Genomic DNA, 19,092 nt, shown 5'->3' with positions numbered 1-19,092 from the left:
GATGAACTGTAGACAGAAGGACTTTTATACATGGAAATTCACCCCTCCTATTTCAAACCAGAAAACCAGGCAAGATGCCAGAAGCTACAGGCTATGAGCATGTTTGTGAAGGGGGAATTCACCTGCCAAATCATGAGCTCCTTGAGCACAACCTTCCACACCCTCTCCTCTCCTCTGAAAAATCTTCTGCCAGTGTTGCAGCCTGGAAAGATTAGAAACCGTGACTTAGTCCCATGATCCTTCCCTGGACTTTCCCCACCAGTGTTATGTGAACATATTCTGTGCTCTGCATAATAATTTTCTCTGCATACACAGAGGCCTATCATTCAGCTACACTACCCACAGTCTTTCTTAACATAAGATTGAAAAGGCTCAGAAACCTTATGACAGCTTTCTAAATTACACTGACTTAAGACCTGATCTGGATGAATCAGCAGGTGAAAAAAACGAGAAGGCAGACTTTCTGCCACCAATCATTATTTAACCACAAAGTTTAGATCAATGTTTCTATTTGATTTCCTATCTCTGCTCTTGGAACAGAATTGTTTAGTAGTCTGTCTGCTGGGAACATTCCTTAGAATAATCTCACCCAGGTAAAATTTGAGAGTGAACCACAAAATACATAAGTGGAAAGCAGCAGTTTTTCTTCTTTCTAACATTACATTACAAAGGTGAAGGAAAGCACCATCCTCACCACCTTTAAAATCAAACCACATCAGCATAACTTTAGCTTAGCTTCACTGGTTTCCCAACACTGCTAAGTGCACAAGGAGTTTGTGCTTTCCAGCCTTGCAGTGGTATTGATTAATATATTTAGAATATAAACTGTACGTTGAGCCACTACCAAAACCATTGTGTTAGTCTTTATAACTCAAAGCTTCTACAAGTCTCCATAGCATGAAAATCTGGCACTCTTCCAAACCAGAAGAAAAACTACAGATAAATGGTGGTGTTTCTCTTGTTTGCTTGTTGTTTGTTTGTGGTTGCTTTTTAAGCAATTCTTATCTCAGAATGGAGTACTATTGTGCTCTTCCTCTAATCTGGAGCACTTGTCTGTTTTCACACTTTTAACTGTCAGCCGTGGTCAGCATGGTTTTCAGGAATGCAGAGGTGTATGAAGCAGTGGAGAAGACATGGAGTACTTTAGACTAGACTCCCTCTACAAACTATGCTTCTGTTTTTGTGGCATAGTCAAAGCAACATGAGGCACAGTGATGAACAGTGGCATCTACGAGATCTCTAGGATCATCAAGAAGTGCAACCATTAAAGAAACTCCTTTTGAAACATATTATTCCAGTAGTGTCTTGTTCCACTATAGCTCAAGAACAGGAAATCAGCATTCTTTGGAAATGTGCTGAATGTGAGGAAAATGGAACATTCTTCCCCATCTGCTGGAAATACTCTAAAGTAAACAAGGGTGCTAAGTACTGGGCAGAAATACTGGAAGTAATTTTTTAAAATAACAAAAAAGCAGACGCCAATGGAGGCCCCTAGTCATCCGTCTAGGCTTAGCACTGGAAAGAAATTACAGTTTGGGAAACTAAATCTACAGCTAGCTGCCAGATGGCTAATCATAGTTAGTGGAGAACACAAAGGGCTTTGCTTGATGATCAGGTTTAGCAAAATAACAGATGTCCTCCCAAAAATGAAAATTTAACAGATTCTGAAAGGTCGAAAGTCAGTAAATTTATACAGTCTGGCTCACAAATTCAAACCCTTCATTTAAATGCAAGACTTTGCTTAAATCTTGACTGTTATCTAGGAAATACAGGCTGCTAGGAAAAGCCTTAACAAACTTGTATCTGAGGGGAACAGTGCAGGGTTTGCCTCTATTACTAGTATACCACAACCAACATTAAACTAAGATGGTACAGTTACCAAATCTCCTCCTTGTGCTGGGCTAGGAAGCATTTCCTGTACCTCCATTAGACAACACAACACTTGCTATACCTAATACAATCACCTAAATACCTTAGAAAAATCATAAAATGTGTTATATGCCCTAGGTCCAAAGAGGTGACCTAGGAAATATAACATATTCATAATAATTAGAGAAATATGTTTGATTTCACAGAAGAGTGAGTTGTATACCCATTTTGCAAATGTACGCAAAAGCCAAAAGAAACACCAGATGTTTTAGTGTAAGAAATAGAAAAGTTTGTTGGGGTTTCAAAGCAACCTATTACTCAAAGCAATTTACTGGAAGCATTATTAGTGCAAATTAAACAATTAAAGATAATTTTTCTTTTCTTGCAGTAGCTAAAACTTATAAAGTACTTATAAATATCATTGCCAGAGCCACAATGTGCTCTGTATCTCCTCAATAATCCTGTTTCTTGACTTTTCCTAATTTTTACCTTGACAACCTGTGGCCTTTCCAAATAACTTACTTTGCTGTTACAACCATTGGTTCTTTTTTTAGCACCAGGGTTTGACTCAAATAGGAAGCGAAATCACTCTGTTTCCTTTCTCTTCAAGCTACGTGTCAGCCAGTCAAGCAGTTAGCATCCTGTCCTTGTTTTCTTGATTTTCTGTTTCACTTCACCATTATACTGGAGCTTCATTTCACAAAGAAATTGACATTAGTATTGTCATTAATGTTTCAAAAATCAACAGTAAATGAAAATATACACATTGTAAAAAAGGTACCATTAAAGGTTGAAAATGCAGATGACCTCAGTTACTGTGGCTTTTCTTTACATTTTTTGTTAGATTGCATTTACTTACCTGGGTAGCATATTTTTAGAAAACTGAACATGAAGATCGACCTGGTAAAAAACAATGAAAAAAAAATTAACTTCACTGAAAACAGAATTTTCCTTTACTTTTTCTTTTATATGTTAAACTTTTTCATGAAAACATGGTTTTGCAGTCTCCATTTGTACATAGGAAATGTCACAAAAGGTTATTTCAACATTATATTTTTGGTGCACAAAACAGATTTAACTCCCTTTGCTGAAAATTAATTCCGTCTGCCAGAGGTATCATTTTTTATCTGCACTTCAGACTTCTCTATCGAAAAAAAATTCTACAAAACAGGATCAAACTCATTTACCAGAGATACACTGCATTAACAGTATAAAATCTCATACAGGATAAGAAGGTTGCTGCTGAAGTAAAGATTTCTGTTACGTGATATGGGCTTTACATATCCTAGAAAACTTTTCCTCCTCAGTTAACTTTAACAACATGTGAAAAGGAAAAAAAATGCTACTGTACCTTGAAATATCTTTACTTCTGCACCAGTATTTTATAAAGTTTCTGAATGGTTCAAGATACTTTCACAACAATCCCATTTCTCTGTAACGTGGGGATGTATTGCCTGTTATAACTACAGATAGGTATTTTCTTATTAATTTCTGAACACTAACATGCCATAAGAACACAGTGACACGTTTATTTCCACTCTTCCTTTAGTCTGAATTTCATGCTCCCTAAATTTATTTTAGAAGGAACACTAACATCACTCTAATACAGGCTATAACCTCTAAAATCTTGTAACTTGTGTACTAAGTCAAGTTTGAAGCTAAAGGCAAAACAAGGTAATTCTTATGAAAATTCATTTTCTTGAGTGTTTTCTTGAAAATCTTTACACATTCATGGTACTGATCGCTTAGGTTCCATGTAAGCAAGAGGGGTTAGCAGAGGTCAGCAGAATCCTGCAGAATCTGGCAAAAGAGTCCAGTCCTGCTGTTATGGAACTCAGTTCGCAAATAGCTATTTATTTACCTAAAATCAGACTTAGGATTAATATAAATTCATACTTAACTTTCTAATAGTGGCTGGAGATTTAATTCCTCAAAGAACACCCTTACCTTACAGGTTCAGTAATAAAACACTCCTTAGCTTTGCTGGTCTAGATATTAATCAGAAAGTTTCACTTCACAGTTCAGGAACCAAATCAACTAGCCCTTAATATGATGAAAATCTAGCTATGATTCTTCAGCATAATCACACCACCAAGATAACATCACATACTATAAACAAAAACACTAAAAACATAGTGATAATGTGGACTCCGCTACTTTGAGGGGAAGAAATAAACCAAACAAGCACAAGGAATCCTAAATCAAAAACTGAAAAGCTTCTACTTGGATTTTTTTTCAGTGAGTTTTGGAATATTATCTTAGGTTACATACCTTTTCTCAATAAAAGTGCATTGATTAATGAGCAGGTAAAAAGTAGTTTCTTGACCTGGCTGGAAAAGCACGATCTTGCAGCATTGCATGTGCTTACAAATGATACTTTTTAAAAAGTATGTACCTTACTAGTTTAGAGCTATCAAGTTTACAGTGTGTAAGCCAATAAACCCAATGTTGATCTGGATCCAGCTTTGCTTAATTAACTTCCGGTCTGCAAAATCCCCCTACAAAATCAACTGGATATAATTTAAGGCTTCACATTATTAAACAGTTGTTACATTTACTCCAGACGTGGCTGAATTCAATCATCTGTGAAAGGGACTCTTACAGACAGAGACTGAACTTTCTGCCTTTAACTCAGAGGTTTTTTTCTTAAGGCTGTGGACGAAGAATTGCTGTTTATACAGAAAAGAACAGTTGTGAACACAGAGAATAATTTCCTCTCATCCCTCAGATACAAGGGTCAGCAACTTGTCAAGGATTGTATGTCAAATTGTATTTTTCTTTTGTGACTCAGTGGTTGAACTTGCTGGAAGGAACTCAGCAAGAGCCAGGAACTGCTGCTTCCCAAGGGATAAGATTCCATCACCATACAATCAATAACGAGATAATAGTTTCACAGAATCACAGAATCATTTAGGCTGGAAAAGACTTCCAAAAATATCAAGTCCAATCTTTGAACAAACTCCACCTTTTCAACTGGCCCATGGTACTAAGTGCCACATCCAACAATTGGATCCCATTTCCAGGGATGGTGACTCCACCACATCCCTGGGCATCCCATTCCACGGTTTAACAATCCTTTCCCTGAAGAACTTCTTCTCAATCTCCAACTTGAACCTCCCCAGATGCAACTTGAGGCATTTCCTTTTGTCCTGTCACTTGTTGCCTTGAAGAAGAGACCAAAACCTGCATCTGGCTACAATCGTCTTTCAGTTTTACAGAGCAATAGGGTCAGCCCTAAGCCTCCTCTTTTCCAGTGTCCAGATCCCTCAGGCAATCAATACATGACTTAGACTCCAGGCCCTTCACCAGCTCCATTGCCCTTCTCTGGACATGCTCCAGCACTTCAATGGCTTTCTTGTAGTGAGGGGTCCAGAACTAGACACAGGATTCGAGTTGTGGCCTCACCGGGGCCAAAGCACATCCACCATCAAGTTCTAACTCAGGCACTGCAATCAGCAGTTTGTTAATCACAGCTTCCTTTTCTCCCCATCTGTATCTGCTCTAGTACTTCTGTCAGTAGCAAGGGTTCCCACACATCACAGGCTGTGATACAAACCTACCCAACCAAATATGCCTCTTGATGGTGAGAGATGCCCTGAACAACACTAAATAAATCCAGATGCAAAATTCAGGGGAAAGAAATGCAGTGAGCAAGAAGCTCTAAAGAAAGGCAAGGAAGAAAAAAGCCTGAAAGCCTGAAACACTGCAGGAGAGCAGAGCACAGACACAGAGAGAGCAGAGAGCAGAGCAGAGACACAGCAACAACCAGGTCATTCCTGAGAACACTTGAGTGTTCTAAGAAACTTTGAGCTGCAAACAATCTGCAAAGCAGCTTTAGACCATAGCTTATACAACATTTGAAAAACTTAACCAGCACTAGGAGTGGTAACACAACGGCACTACAGGGCAGGTTTTTTCAAAATGAGATATGGAATACATCTTTACACAAGACATGGAATCGCTCCAAAGGAGATGGTTGCTTATTGTGAATGTATTGCTGTATTTCTAGGCATTAATGGTCACCTAGGTCTCTACAAAATATGCATATTATCAATGACACACAATTAAACTTGTAATAAAAGGCAGGCAGGAATAAATATAGTACTAAAAAAATTCAAGGAGACATGTTGAATATATTCCAGTAATCCTGTAAATAGTAAATGCATTGGATAGTACATGGCCTGATAGCCCAATCATTATTGATAAGTTACTGATTACCACAGAATTGTAAAACAATTTAGTAAATAATTTAGAAAGCAAGCTCTGCAGGTACTGTGGTTCCACCCTTCTCTCAGAGCGCATGTTATCCACTATCAGCTCATGGGAGAACAATGCACTCAACACATCCAAAGATGAGGTTATCCAACTTCACACTAATGTTTTTCAAACCTTTCATTTAAAAGAACCTACATATATTATTACTGTTATATGTTGACATGAACTTTCATCAAATTCAAGGCATTAAAAATAATTTGCTAATGACTCCTGAATCCAGCCTATCAGGCAATAATAAATTACAAAAGGATTTATAAGCATTTCTGAAATACATTTATTCACATTGCTAAGGACTGCTTATAAAATATCAGGGTAGTGAAAATGTTAATGCCTCTTGTTTTATTTGATATTGTCACAGACAGTTGTATAATAAAATTCAAATAATAGCAGATCCTAGCAAGTTGTTTCATAAGGGATCTATTCAGAAAAGGCACTGAAATACGAACAAGAGCCATTTATATCATTCAGGATATGTTGATATTGACATGACTTGAACCTGATCCTGAGTATGCAAGATCTCTCCAAGAGGATTCTCCCACTGCATAATTACCTATAGACAAAATATATTCAAGTCAACATTTACAGACTGAATGACAAGTGGCACCGGTGACAGAAGAAAGTAAGGGGAAAAAGAAAAAGACAGGAAAGTGAAAAAGAAACAAGTAGGCAATGATAATGTAAAGAATGGGAGAGCATTAATCTATTACTATGATAAAGGTTTGGTATGTAAGCTACATCCCTTACCACCAATGTTTGTCTGCCATTTTCTTTTATCCCTTAGGATCTCTGACTCTGGAGAAGGTCTACATTCTTCCATATGTTTATACATCAGCACAACAATGTACTCCCACTGCAGTCTGGGAAATCTGAGTGCTGCAACAAAACGAAATTCAAAATTCTGTTCTTGGAAGTTAAAGCTTGATTGCAAATATTCTTACCCGAATTTCAAGTAACAATAATTTCTGTACCTGGACCTGGGCTCTAAAGAAAATGCCTCACCATTCAGAGCGGAAGATGCTCCCAGACTATGATTCATATGTGTCTGGCTTATCTCTTAAAGCAAGCTTTCACTGCTATTGACACTGTGGAGGAGTTTCAGTACTCAGAAACTGGGATTGATTTTGCTATGCCTTATGCATGACCACCGTAGTATTTTTTTGCTAAATTCTGACTGCAAAGCACTTGTTATGGCACATGGTGAGACAAGAGGAAAAGGAACTCTGTGTAATTTCAGAATGGCAGAATTCCACTGGATAGTATAAATACAGCACAAAAATACTCTTAGCCAATTAACCTTTTCCCTAAGATAACTCTTAAAAGGAACTATTTTGACAGACTAATGCTGGAAAAGTTGTAAGTACAACAGTTCTATTTCAATCAATCATGGCTAGGCTACACAAACGAAGATTTGGGCAGGGCTCTCCCCACATGGGTGTGCCTTTCCGGTCTGCACAGTGGATTTTGTAGGTGAGGCTCAGCGTGGGCAGAACTGGCCCCACCGTTTAACTCCTGAGGTTCATGTGCCACGGCCAAGCGAGCTTGGACAGGTGAAGTCCTCGGGACTAGAACCTACAGCCCCCGGTATTCCCAGGAGGTCTCCCATCCAAGTACTAATTTACAGCACCCGGTATTCCCAGGAGGTCTCCCCTCCAAGTACTAACCAGGGCTGACCCTGCTTAAGCTTCCAAGATCTGACAGGATCAGGTGTTAACAGTTGTACTTAAGGTAATGGTAAAGGGAGTAGAGAAAAGAGGAAAATATATCAAAGTAAGGTTGGCAATGACAAAGGAGAAAAAGAGCACATGGAGATAAAAGGAAGAACTCTTAGTAAATGGTAAAGAATGGTAAATAAATGGTAAAGTAGAAGATAGATCAGCAAGACCAGAAATAAAAAATAAAAAGTAGGTCCTCAAAGGCAGTGAAATATATGAGACAAAGATCTTTTTCTGTATCTGTGTACCACATATAAAGTTACAGTCAGAATTGACTAATACAAATTATTGTTGTTTCTTCCATGCCCTACTGAATGTGTAAGTTTCCTATATACTTGTTCACTCTAGATATAAATTATTTAGACTTGCAGCTGATGGAAGCTATACCACAGCCTAGTACCTCTTAGCAGTGGGAAATTGTTACCAAAAGCCAATATTCTCCTTTGTTCTCTTTCATTCTGTTGCTTACTTCATTCCCTATGCAATTACATGTTCAAATTCCTAAATTCCTGTATTCCTTTTTACCTCTCTTAGTTATGTCTTTACACACAAATATATCCTGCATGTTGAATTTTGTCACTGGTTTTTCAATTGTTTCTATTCTCAAGTCTTCTTCATTCCTTCATCATATGAAGCTGTTGCTCTTTCTCCCAAATGCACTCAATTTTAGTGATATTATCAGTAAAATACTCAGGACTTAATATATCTTACTCTGCAATGCCTTAACTGCTCTGAATAGCATCAGTCAATGTATCTATAATGTCAATGTAACTGTAAGTCAAGGAGGGGTTCTCTAATACTAACTTGGTTTGTTTTACTGATGAGAATGTACTTCTCCATGAATTCCACAGCCTTTACGTGTAGCAACAGGCTCAGGTGTTTTGTGTTTTCTAACAGTTCAAGCAGAAAACTTCAAGCACAAAGCTGCCAAGACCCTTTTTTAAAAATGTGTCACTTTAAAGAAATTATATATCATTGCTTTCTTCTGGGAAATCAAGTCGTATTTCACTGTATTGAATTCAGTGGTGTGGAACAGTAGATATAGCAGGGAAAATTACAAAAACGACTTGTCAGTAGTTTGCCTGTAGCATATTTCCTCCCTGTAAGCTCCACATAGAGTTTCTTCAATATGTGTCTACCATCCTATACTGTGAAGTTACAAGCTGAGGTATCAGAAAGTCAAAATTTCCAACAATAACAGCAGCTTAATTCATACACAGTCTTTGTGCTTAGAGTCTTTCCACTACCTAAGACCAGCCCTCACATAGACAAGTTTTAGCTTTAGTCTGGAGACTCTACTGCTTAATGGAGCATCTACAGTATGGAGTATGGAGTCAGGCACCCCTTGTGCTGTACCTGCTGCACTCTGCAGTTGAGGACCAAGACCACAAGCTCCACTTGTAATTCTGCACCTTATATGCCAGTTATTATACAAACTGAAGAGGCATTTCATGTGATGTTGTTCTGCACAAACTAGAACTTTGTTGTAGCCTGCCCAAAACACAACGGAAGGCCTGGATAACCATGGCCAGTGATAATGGCCTGACAAGAACTGTTCCCTCACACACTGCAAAGTGCCACTTATGTGCTTTTTAAGAGGTCAGCATCAGAAAGGAATCCACAGTTACATCTATACAACACAGACTGGACTCCATAACAGAGGAGACTGAACAGCAGCCTTGGTTTCAGAAGGCCTTTTTCTCTGGCTAGTATCCCTTCTGTCAGCCCAATACTCAGGCCCAGCTCAGTTGTTCTTCACACATTTTTTGCCCAAATACTAGATTAGTTTGGCTAAAAAGGACCAAAGTTCTTGGGCATATCTGTTATTGGCTATGCTGTTCATGAAAATCTTTGTGGCCAAGTAGGAAAGACACTTCCACTCATTATGAAGACACCATCTTTTTAATCATCTCCTTCTATTCCAAGTTGCGTCTTCTTGTCTATGTCCAAGAGTTCTGCCCTAAGCATTTGTGCAAGGACACATCTACATTTGGTCTGATCTGTGTGTGCAGAATTACTCCAAACACATGTTAGCTCTAGTAGCTGCCAAAAACATACTAAATTCATGGGCAGCTCATGTATGTGGCATAAGTGATTGCAGTATGTCATAACACCTTCACCTCATCCTAGCTCTGGATCAGCATTTCTTTGCAATGGACTGTATTGCTTGTTCTGACTTAACCATTTTCTATGATTGATTAATTTAATCCTTTACAGTATTTTTATCTTCATTGAAATTTCATATTTGTTTTCCTTTTTCTGGTCTCACTTTTGGTCTTGTTTACCAAGACCACACTCCTTTTTCTCTGATTGTCCTACCCACTATCTTTTGGGGAAAAAAAAAACCCTAGCAACATGTTCCATCATTCAAAGCTGACAGCGCAAGTGTAAAATTACATTAGCTGTATGATATCCACTCCAGAAAAACAAGCAGATTGCAAGGTTCCACATTGCTCTGTCAGATGTCCCATTAATTTAAGTGGGCTATAACCAATGTCCTTTCTATTCCATGTGCCCTGCTGCACCTTCATGGTGTCACCATTCATATTTCTGAACAAAAACAACAAGAGAACAGGGTGAAGTCCTCTTCAACAACACAAAGCTTTCCTGTCAAGCATATCACACATGGAGGAGCCAACTAACCCCATTCCTAACTTCTTCCAGTGATCACAACATTTTCCTGAAGTTCTGAAGCCCAGCTGCCACTCCACAGACCCTGACAGAGTTTTGCAAGATCTCATCCAGAGACACTCAGATTTTAGCGACCTACTGGCCATAGCCATACCAAGGAATGCGAACGGTCCTGTTGCCACACACATCATTCATTCCCTGGCAAAACACATGCCATCAGGTATCAAGTTGTACATATTTGTTCATTTGCAATAATGGCTGTTTGTGACTCAGTGAATTTTACCCCTTTTGTCAGAGGGTGACAAACACCTACTTGCTCTTGAGAAAAAGAAATCTCCCTCAAAAAGAAGCATTGAATTACCAAGCCTATTTTTTGCTGCCACCAAGCAGCTCATGTTTGGTAAATTGTAAGGCTCTGAAATGCGGTGTCACTAAATCATTTTCAACAGTTACATCAGCCACTTTTTGCCTTGCTGCTGCCTTTCAGCCTGCCCCCTCCCTACTTCTTCAGAAGACTTTATCATGACTTCATGATCTACAAGACTGTGGCTTCAACACGACAATCTGCTACTGTTCTGATCACTCACGCCAAAGGACCAGTCCTCTCCACTCGGCGGGGCAGGGAGTGGGAGGGGGAGGGGGCGGGGAGAGACAATTCTTCATGTTAACAAATGTCAGACACTGGAGATCCCAACTTCAAATTCGGGAGAGAGATACAAGCTGAGATAATATCACTTCAGCAATAGGTTTGGATGTTTCACTGAACCTAGGAGACAAATAGTTCCGTATAATAATTCAGCCACTTCACAGAAAATGTCTTTGACTGGTCATGTGTCAGAACAACTGGCCATTGAAGGGTCTTGTTCAGTTTCTCCCTTACTTCAAAAATCTTTCCCAACAGCAACTCATCTCTAAAAAACTCACATGTATCCAGACTCAGGAATCTTTTCACACCACTGATGCATCTATAGGATGCTTTGCGTCCTTATACCAAGATAATAATTTCCAGAAATGTTTTTCCTCTCTGTAGCATATTTATTGTAGGATTCAGTAGATTTTGCACTGAGTGCAAACCTTGTCACAGCTTGCTACAAAACTGCTTCAAATACCCATAAGGAGTGTTACAAGTTTTTATCTTGGCAATTTCTAACAGCATCACTAAAAAATATCTCTGCTCCCACAGTTGAGCAGCTACTCATAAACCTTTGCCAATCATTAAATGGTTTTCAAGTGTCACTGCCTACCTCCACAATCCCAGGCTATCCTCTTCTTCCTGGACTGGAAAAAGCAGATGGTGTGAAGGCATGCTCCACGTACTTAGATCCTAGCTGTGGATCATCAGACCTTGGAAATATCCCTGATCTGAACACTGTGCTGGAACACAAATTGCAGTCTAAGTAAGCAGATAAGTAATCCATCTCAAAGACCTTCCAATTCCAATTCCTGCTAATTAACTTTCATTTATTCTCACCTCATATATTTAGGGATTATATGACTAAACATTTAATTAAACATATAGACTAAACTTTTCATAAAATGTTTCATTCCATGTGCAGGTTAAAATGCTAGCTTGAGGGAACATTTTTAAGTGTATCAAGTGGCAGTTGCAATAATAGCTTTTTACCTGCTTCCAACAGAAAATGCCTGATGTCTAAGAACAATCAGATTTTTGGCAACTAAATTGTTCCTGAATAAATGATATTTTGTGCCAATATAAAAAAATTAAGTATAGTTGCAAATAAATAACTTTATGTGCAACTTCAGCTATGTGTAAATAGTTTTACACTGAGTTTATAAATAGCCTGTGAAATACAAGAGCTCAGGCTTATTTGAAGAGTTACAATACATGTCATATGCAAGTGAAGCCTGACAGAATTTTTTGAAGGAGGGTGGAGGGGGATGTTGTTTTACAAGTTCTGGCAATATACCAGGAATCGCTTCAGGCTACAGGACTTCAGAACAAGCATGTCTCAAGAGGCTTTCTGTTGGCTGGGGGAGGGGGAGAGTGAAGTGCCTACTTCTGGAATGTCTGTTTAGCAGCAGAAACTCAAGTGGTCTTAAAAGACACAGAAGACATGGTAAAACAAGAGAAAAAAACCCAAAACCATTCTTTTTCTCGGTCCCTCTAGTTAAAGCCTGGTTCCATTTCAACATTTCTTGCTAAATACTAATTTTTTGAGGGTAGGCATATCCATACAGACTGAAATCTACCAATCAAACTGTACTTGTATTTTGTGCAGTCTCAAACTGTAATCTTGCACCAACATAAACACAAACAAACTAACCACAATCTGCAGAGAAAGCAAAAGTGACAAACTGTAATACTTTTTTCATAATGAAAAAACAGTGAAACTTATTCTCCAGATGTCAGTTGTCCTGATACACTATGAAAGGCTTGAACACCAAAAACCCTGTAGGAGAAAATGGAAAGGGCTGCAACTATTGAGTGTAGAGACCATTAATGGGAGAAACAGCAATATCCAGAATATCTAAAGTTAATAGGAAGAGCAGCAGCTGTGAAAAGGGACATAGAATAATAAATTTAATATGCAGGTTAGATAAATACCTGTAAGAAATTATGTAAGCATAGACAACTTCATCTTGAGGAAAACAGAAGAACTAAATGACGTCTGAAGGGGCCATCCTGCTTTACTTTGTTGTTAAAACACATACAACACTCTCAGAGTTAGCAACACTTTTTTGTTGGGGATGTTAAGCTATCTCAGAAAATAAAACAAACATAATCAGAGACTGGTACTAAATACATGAGAAATAGGTTATCTTCCACTATGTTTTTCCAAAGTTCTTAATTTTCTCATTAGCAGCTCATGCCAGTAGTTCAAAAAGGATATTGAACTTGGTATTTGCTGCACGTCTAGCGAATCTACCCAGTGCTCTGAAGATTTAACTAAAATATAATATAGCTCATAGGCTACTCAAGCCCAAAGATAATTTATGAAGTGAATGGGCAAATGTCTGAAGAGTATGGCGGTAAGCAACTCGGGAATGCATCAGTGATGTCTGGTACTTTCCTGATTAGAAACAGCCTCCTTCGACACTCTCAGCACCACTACAGCTTGTGGCTTGGCACTGAAACATATTCCTTCTTAATCCTGAAGTGGAATTAATCTGGAACGAAGAGGACATCTTAGAGTACATGTGTCTGAATTTCCAGGGTTTTTCAATGAGAAAATGTGCAAGGATAACTATGGAAGGAAGGTGGAGACTTCGCTGGATCATGATCACGCTGATGATCTATACTAAGGGCCATTCCTGAGCAATCCAGCCTTCCACAAACACCTTTTCCAAGTACTGAACTCCTGTCCGGTTTTCAGGGCCTGAAGCACGGACTGCTCTCGCTCTCATCGCAGCTGTTCACGGGAGCGCTCTCCAGCCGCTCGCGCTCCCAGGGGAGCCTTGCGAAACGCCGGGAAGACAGCGGGCTGCTCGGGCCTGCCCAGGACGGCACCGCCGCCGCGCCGCCCGCACAGGCCGGGCCGCAGAAGTTTCCAGCGCCCCGGCCGGCTGCGCAGGGACCAGCCGTGCTCAGCCTGGCGTCCCGGAGCTCCCGCCCACCCCTGTCCCACACGGACGACCAGCTCCGTGCGGGGCCGGATCCGCCCCCCGCGCGACCCCACGCCGCTGGCACGCGCCGCCGCGTTACGGGAAGCCCGGCACCGGTTGAACGCGCCCCCTCGGCGACGTCACGGGCGCCGCGGGCCAATGGTGGCGCGGGAGGGGGGGGCGGGCAGGGCGCGCGGGAGTGGGGCGGAGCGCGAGCGTGACCGGGCGCGGGGCCGCGCGTGCGGGACGGCGGCGCGAGGGCGCGAGGCGGCGGCGCCGCTATTTAGGGGGCAGCGGCGGCGGGGCGCGATTCGGCGGCGCTGGGTAAGGGCCGGGCCGTGCGCGGGGATCATACCCCGTCCCGTTCCCTCCTGTCCCACTGCCTCCCATCCCGTTCCCTCCTGTCCCACTGCCTTCCATCCCGTTCCCTCCTGTCCCACTGCCTCCCATCCCGTTCCCTCCCCTCCCATCCCCTCCGGCCCCTCGGCGTCCTCTCCTCGTGGGGCAGTCCGGCGGTGGGGGCCGCTCTGGGCCATGCGCCGCGGGCGGGGGCGCCGGGTCCGGGGCGTTCGTCCGGGTCTGGCCGGGATTCCGGCCGAGCGGTGTGGGGAGGGGCAGACGGCAGCCTTACGCCACTCGGGCCCCGGCCCCGTGGCCAGCCGTGCCCCGCGGGCGTCTCTCGTCTCGTCCCGCCTCCCTTCCCTTCGCGGGCGCCGCGGAGCTGCCGGGGGGCGGGGACGCTCCGGACGCGACATCGGCCTCGCCCGCGGCCGCTCCGTGCGGGGCCTGGCGGGGCCGAACCCCCCGCGGTGCCGCCGCCCCTGCCCTGGCGCGGCGCGGAGGGTCGGGTCGAGGGGTGTCTGTGCCCCCGGTGTGGCGGCGCTTCCTGCCCCGCTCGGCGCTGACAGCCCTGACACCCGCACTGCGCCCGCGGCGCTCGGGCGGTCCCGGCTCTTCCGTTAGCGCGTCCGCGCCATCCGCAGGCATTCCCTTGAGGAAAAGGTTTGCGTGTTGTTGCCTTCACCACAGCTGTTCTACTCTTGTTGCCTGTAGATGAAGAGTTTTAAAGCTGCTGGCCTTTAAAAAGGCGTACACTTGGTCCTACAGCTGCTGATCTGACTGCTGGAGGGGATTCCTTCAGGAATTAGGGAAGAGCGGGTGCAGTGTCCAGCCTGGATCCTCTGATGCCTTCCAGTGGGCTCCCAGTCACGCCTGTAGTAGGGCTCTTATGCTTTCCCTAAGGAAGATCAGCGTCATTATTTTCTTCTCCCAGATGATGAAACTGAGGCACAAAGGAAAGCGGGCTCTGCCAAGTGTGTTGACAGCACAGAGGAGAATAAATCCCAGTCTCAGTTTTCATTCTTGTTTTAGGCTGATTAGGGTTTGCCAGCTGGTGGCTTCTTGTTACTTCTGAGGCATTTCTGAAGAAGAAACCTGGGAGTGGAATTACGTGCAGTTACAGTTTTATCCTTAGTGATCTGTCCAGTCACTTGGGGGCAAGGAGAGTGGAAAGGGAGTCCAAAACGTGAAGAGTTTGGATACTTTTGGGAGTTAATGGTCTTTTTGTTTTCACCCTCTTTTCTATAAAAACTTAAAACTTCTCTTCTTATATACTGTTACTTTCAGAGGACTAATTATGTAAAATACATCTTTCTAGAGCACGTAACTTTTGAACTCAACGGATTCTTAATCTGTATGTTGATATATCACAATAAGAATGTAAGAGTAGATGATGAAAATTTGAGATTACTTTCTAGAAGCTGAGCGTTAAAAGTAATTATTTCAATCTTGTTTATATGTCTAGAAATGTGATCACTTCAAGTAAAGCTAATACATAAATATTTTTGGCTGAAGGGGGAAGATACATGCACTTCCATAAGGGAGTGCACGAAATGGAGATACACTGTTTCCCATGTGGCTTATCTGGAGGATTAGCTTTAGAACAATTGCATGAAGATAAATAAACTTGGCCTTTTTTTCATAAGGTTCTCTTATTAGCAAGAACTGTCTAAATTGGAGAACCAGCATTGTTGGTGATTGGTCTTGAAGGTTTGACTTCAAGATGAGTACACAGAATGCTGAGACATTATTTTGCATAAATTAATCTGATTTCTGTACTAAAGCTACTCACTAGCTGTGAAAAAATCCTGCAGTATTTCAAAGAAAGTGAGTTACAGTTGTAAGAAGATACCAGAAAGAACTTAATTATTGTAAGCAAATATTTGGTTTCTCTAATTAAGTATTTCAGTAATTTTAATGACACCTTTTTGTTTTTCTCTTACTCTCTTTATTTTTTATTCTGAGTGCTACACTTAAACCCCAGAGGTAGGGAGAGGCAGAAAAATGAGTAATGTAAATGTAGTACCTGTATGATGGAAGGGATAGAGATAATAATTTTCATATAGAGAGATTTCAAGTATGAAAATGAATTTCATAATATTCTGTTTATATAGTGAATGTTATGTAATATTTTCAAGTGCCTCTCTTGGAGGTATTTGGTGGTTTTTTTGAGCCCCATAAATATTTCCAAGAAGGAAGTCAGCTTGGAGGAAGGAAGGAAGCTTGCAGATGAAATACTCTTAATTAGAAAGCAGTTACTGTTGAAGTAATCAAAATTCCTTGAGGATAGCTACAGCTTTTAGATAGGCTTTAAGTACTATCTGTCTGGCTTGTTACAAAACCTCAAGCAGTAGCTGCTTTGTGCAATATCACTGGCTCTGTCTGCCTGAGATCTGTGAATTCTTAGTGAGAGATTACCATTTGAAGCTGTAAACTTAGATCTTAATTTTTTTGAGGAATTTCTGTAAATCCATTTGCCAGCAACCTTTGGTCTTTCGTGATTTATGTGATGATGAGCCTTAACAGAGTGAACGCTTTCCTGTGGTGGTTGTGGTGTTATCTCTACTTCCTGACTTGCAAGCTGGCTTTGCTGGCAACCACGTGTTACTTTGGCTTTTGTCTCTTAAACTGACATTGTCAGTTGCAGGTCACTTGAAAAGAAATCGTCGCCTCTCTGAAATTGAGAGATGATAATTCATTTTATGATATGTGTGTATTCATTTTGGGGTAATTCTCATTATTTATGACATAAGATTAATTTCTAAGACTTCTCTCTTGTTCAGAATAAGTAATAATGTCTGTTTTGGATGAACGCCTGACACTTTTTTAAAAACGGTTAGTCACAGGTTAGTCATAACACTCAACACTTAATACTTTGTGCATGTGAAGCTTGGCTGTAGGGTCGTTCTCAGCTTTTCACAGGACGCTGCCTGAAGCATCAGCTTAAGGTTCAGGCACGAAGGCTTAGTACTTTCCTTTCAAATTGTTTGCAGGATGTGAAGACTAGTAGAAGTCCCATATGATTTAGCGTTTAAATGGGGTGATCTCGTGGCATATAGGTTTTATAAGTCTGTCTTTACTGAAATAATCAGAGCATTTTATCACGTTTTTTTCTTCTTTGGCATAACTTAAATTCTGTGAGTTAAGGACTGTCACCAACAGCAGTTCGCAATTGACCATGTTTTTTTTTACTCTGTAGTAAAAATCCTTTGATCCTTTGACTTTGATCCTTTGTCACTTAGGCAGAATAAACTATGAGAGTAACTTGACAAACTTTGAGCATCAGGTTTTTTCCTCTGTCTCCCTTTCCTCACCTAGTGATGCGCAGCAAGTTTGGCTTTCATTTTTTTTTGTTTAAATAAAAAGCATCTGAACTGACCAGCTGCTTCAGTGTTAATTCAGCGTCAGTTTTAACTGGCTTTGTTCAGGCTCTGCATAATGACTGAAAGAAACAATTGAGTTTCCTGTTGTCTGGACTAACAGCTTGGTCTGACTTAAAGTAGTTTATGGTGTTTAGCATTTCTGTTGAACGAAGGCACTATCTTTTACAGGGTGGAATGGCTTATGTCTAGGGTTCTGCACTGTCTTGCGCCTTAGCGTTTTCACTTGCTCAGATAAGAAAATGCTACTTTTCACAGAAGTATCTTCCTCATTCCAATGTGAAGTATGGCGCCTTTGTTAGTTACAAGCCCCACCGTTGTTTTACTTTTTTGTTACAGTTTTCATGCAGATAAGATGATTGAAGGTGTGTAGTGTAATTCTGGTTCTTTCCCCTAGAACTAAACTTCACTTAAGAATCAGTCTTCTTAAAGCCAGAGACACTGTTTTTAAAAATAGCGCACATTAGAAGGGATTGTAACCCACTTTGTGGGTTGGGAGGTGTGTAGCTTCAGTCTTCTTCAAACTGTATTGATCAGCGTGGTGGGGTGGGGTGGGAGAGGAAGAAGTAAAATATGCCAGATTGGCCTAAAGCAGGTATGTGCTGAATTGTAGCATGATTTTGGCACTGTCGTCACAACTGCTTGTTTCCTATACTGTAGGTGGGTGGGCTTTCTGCTTAACTCTCCCTTGCAGATGGCAGAGAACAAGTCTCAGTTCTCTTGCCTTTTAGGAGCTGGAAGCAGTTGTACTTTAATGTGTGGAGGGTTTCTTTGCTTCCTCAAAACAGGTGGGAGGTAGTGGAGAGATAGTGGGCTACAGCCTCTCATATGTAAATGAATCTGCTAGGGACAACTGAAGTGTAGTATTCCAAGCCTGGAAGACAGTTGAATACAGAAATGGCATTTCTTTAAAAAGATAGTAATTATCAGAAAATCTGTGGTAATTCTGTATTGTTGTTTAATTCTGTTGACTGTTGCTTTTCATTTATTCATTCTGTTGTTTTTCAGTTTGGTTTTGTTTTTTTACTGACCTGAGCCATACTTAGTAACTTCTGGTGTGAAAATCATTGAATAGTTTTGTGGAAATAACATTTAACCTGAATAAATAATTACCAAAAAGAAAACCAGTAACTCTGTAATGATGTAATACTCAATTTAGCTGACACAGCCAGTATTCTAAAGTGGAGTAAATCATGATACCAAATGGGAGGGAAATGCTGTGTTGAACATAATTTTAAATTTTCTTCTTTTACATCTGTTTCACTCTTTCCCCTTCAGTGTGGATGGTGCTTCTGCTGTTGTTTTGCAGCTGTTGGCAAAGA

The 19,092-nt window shown here is 41.0% G+C and overlaps 1 protein-coding gene and 1 long non-coding RNA gene across 4 annotated transcripts in view; one reads left to right on the top strand and one right to left on the bottom strand.

Annotated features, from left to right (window-relative positions):
* The window catches only part of LOC139684486 (uncharacterized), a 38,483-nt gene extending 26,622 nt beyond the window's left edge, over positions 1-11,861 (bottom strand). Inside the window, exons 1-4 of the long non-coding RNA XR_011699921.1 lie at positions 11,732-11,861; positions 2,729-2,769; positions 2,392-2,559; positions 123-202 (exon numbers count right to left, since the gene is read on the bottom strand). This is a non-coding gene — a long non-coding RNA (uncharacterized lncRNA). The remainder of the gene's footprint in view (positions 1-122; positions 203-2,391; positions 2,560-2,728; positions 2,770-11,731) is intronic.
* Positions 11,862-14,259: 2,398 nt separating this feature from the next.
* Positions 14,260-19,092, top strand: part of IL6ST (interleukin 6 cytokine family signal transducer) — a 33,350-nt gene continuing 28,517 nt past the window's right edge. The window contains exon 1 of one of the 3 annotated variants that reach the window (XM_071581608.1): positions 14,260-14,375. The gene's annotated coding sequence lies outside the window, so the exon portion shown is untranslated. Of the gene's footprint in view, positions 14,376-15,033; positions 15,054-19,092 lie in introns of those variants that run through there. The other 2 variants (XM_071581611.1, XM_071581610.1) reach the window with 2 other exon arrangements.

This window comes from Pithys albifrons, chromosome Z, assembly GCF_047495875.1.
Source record: "Pithys albifrons albifrons isolate INPA30051 chromosome Z, PitAlb_v1, whole genome shotgun sequence".
In the NCBI taxonomy this organism is placed as follows: domain Eukaryota; kingdom Metazoa; phylum Chordata; class Aves; order Passeriformes; family Thamnophilidae; genus Pithys; species Pithys albifrons.
This window is presented reverse-complemented; position numbering and strand designations above follow the sequence as displayed.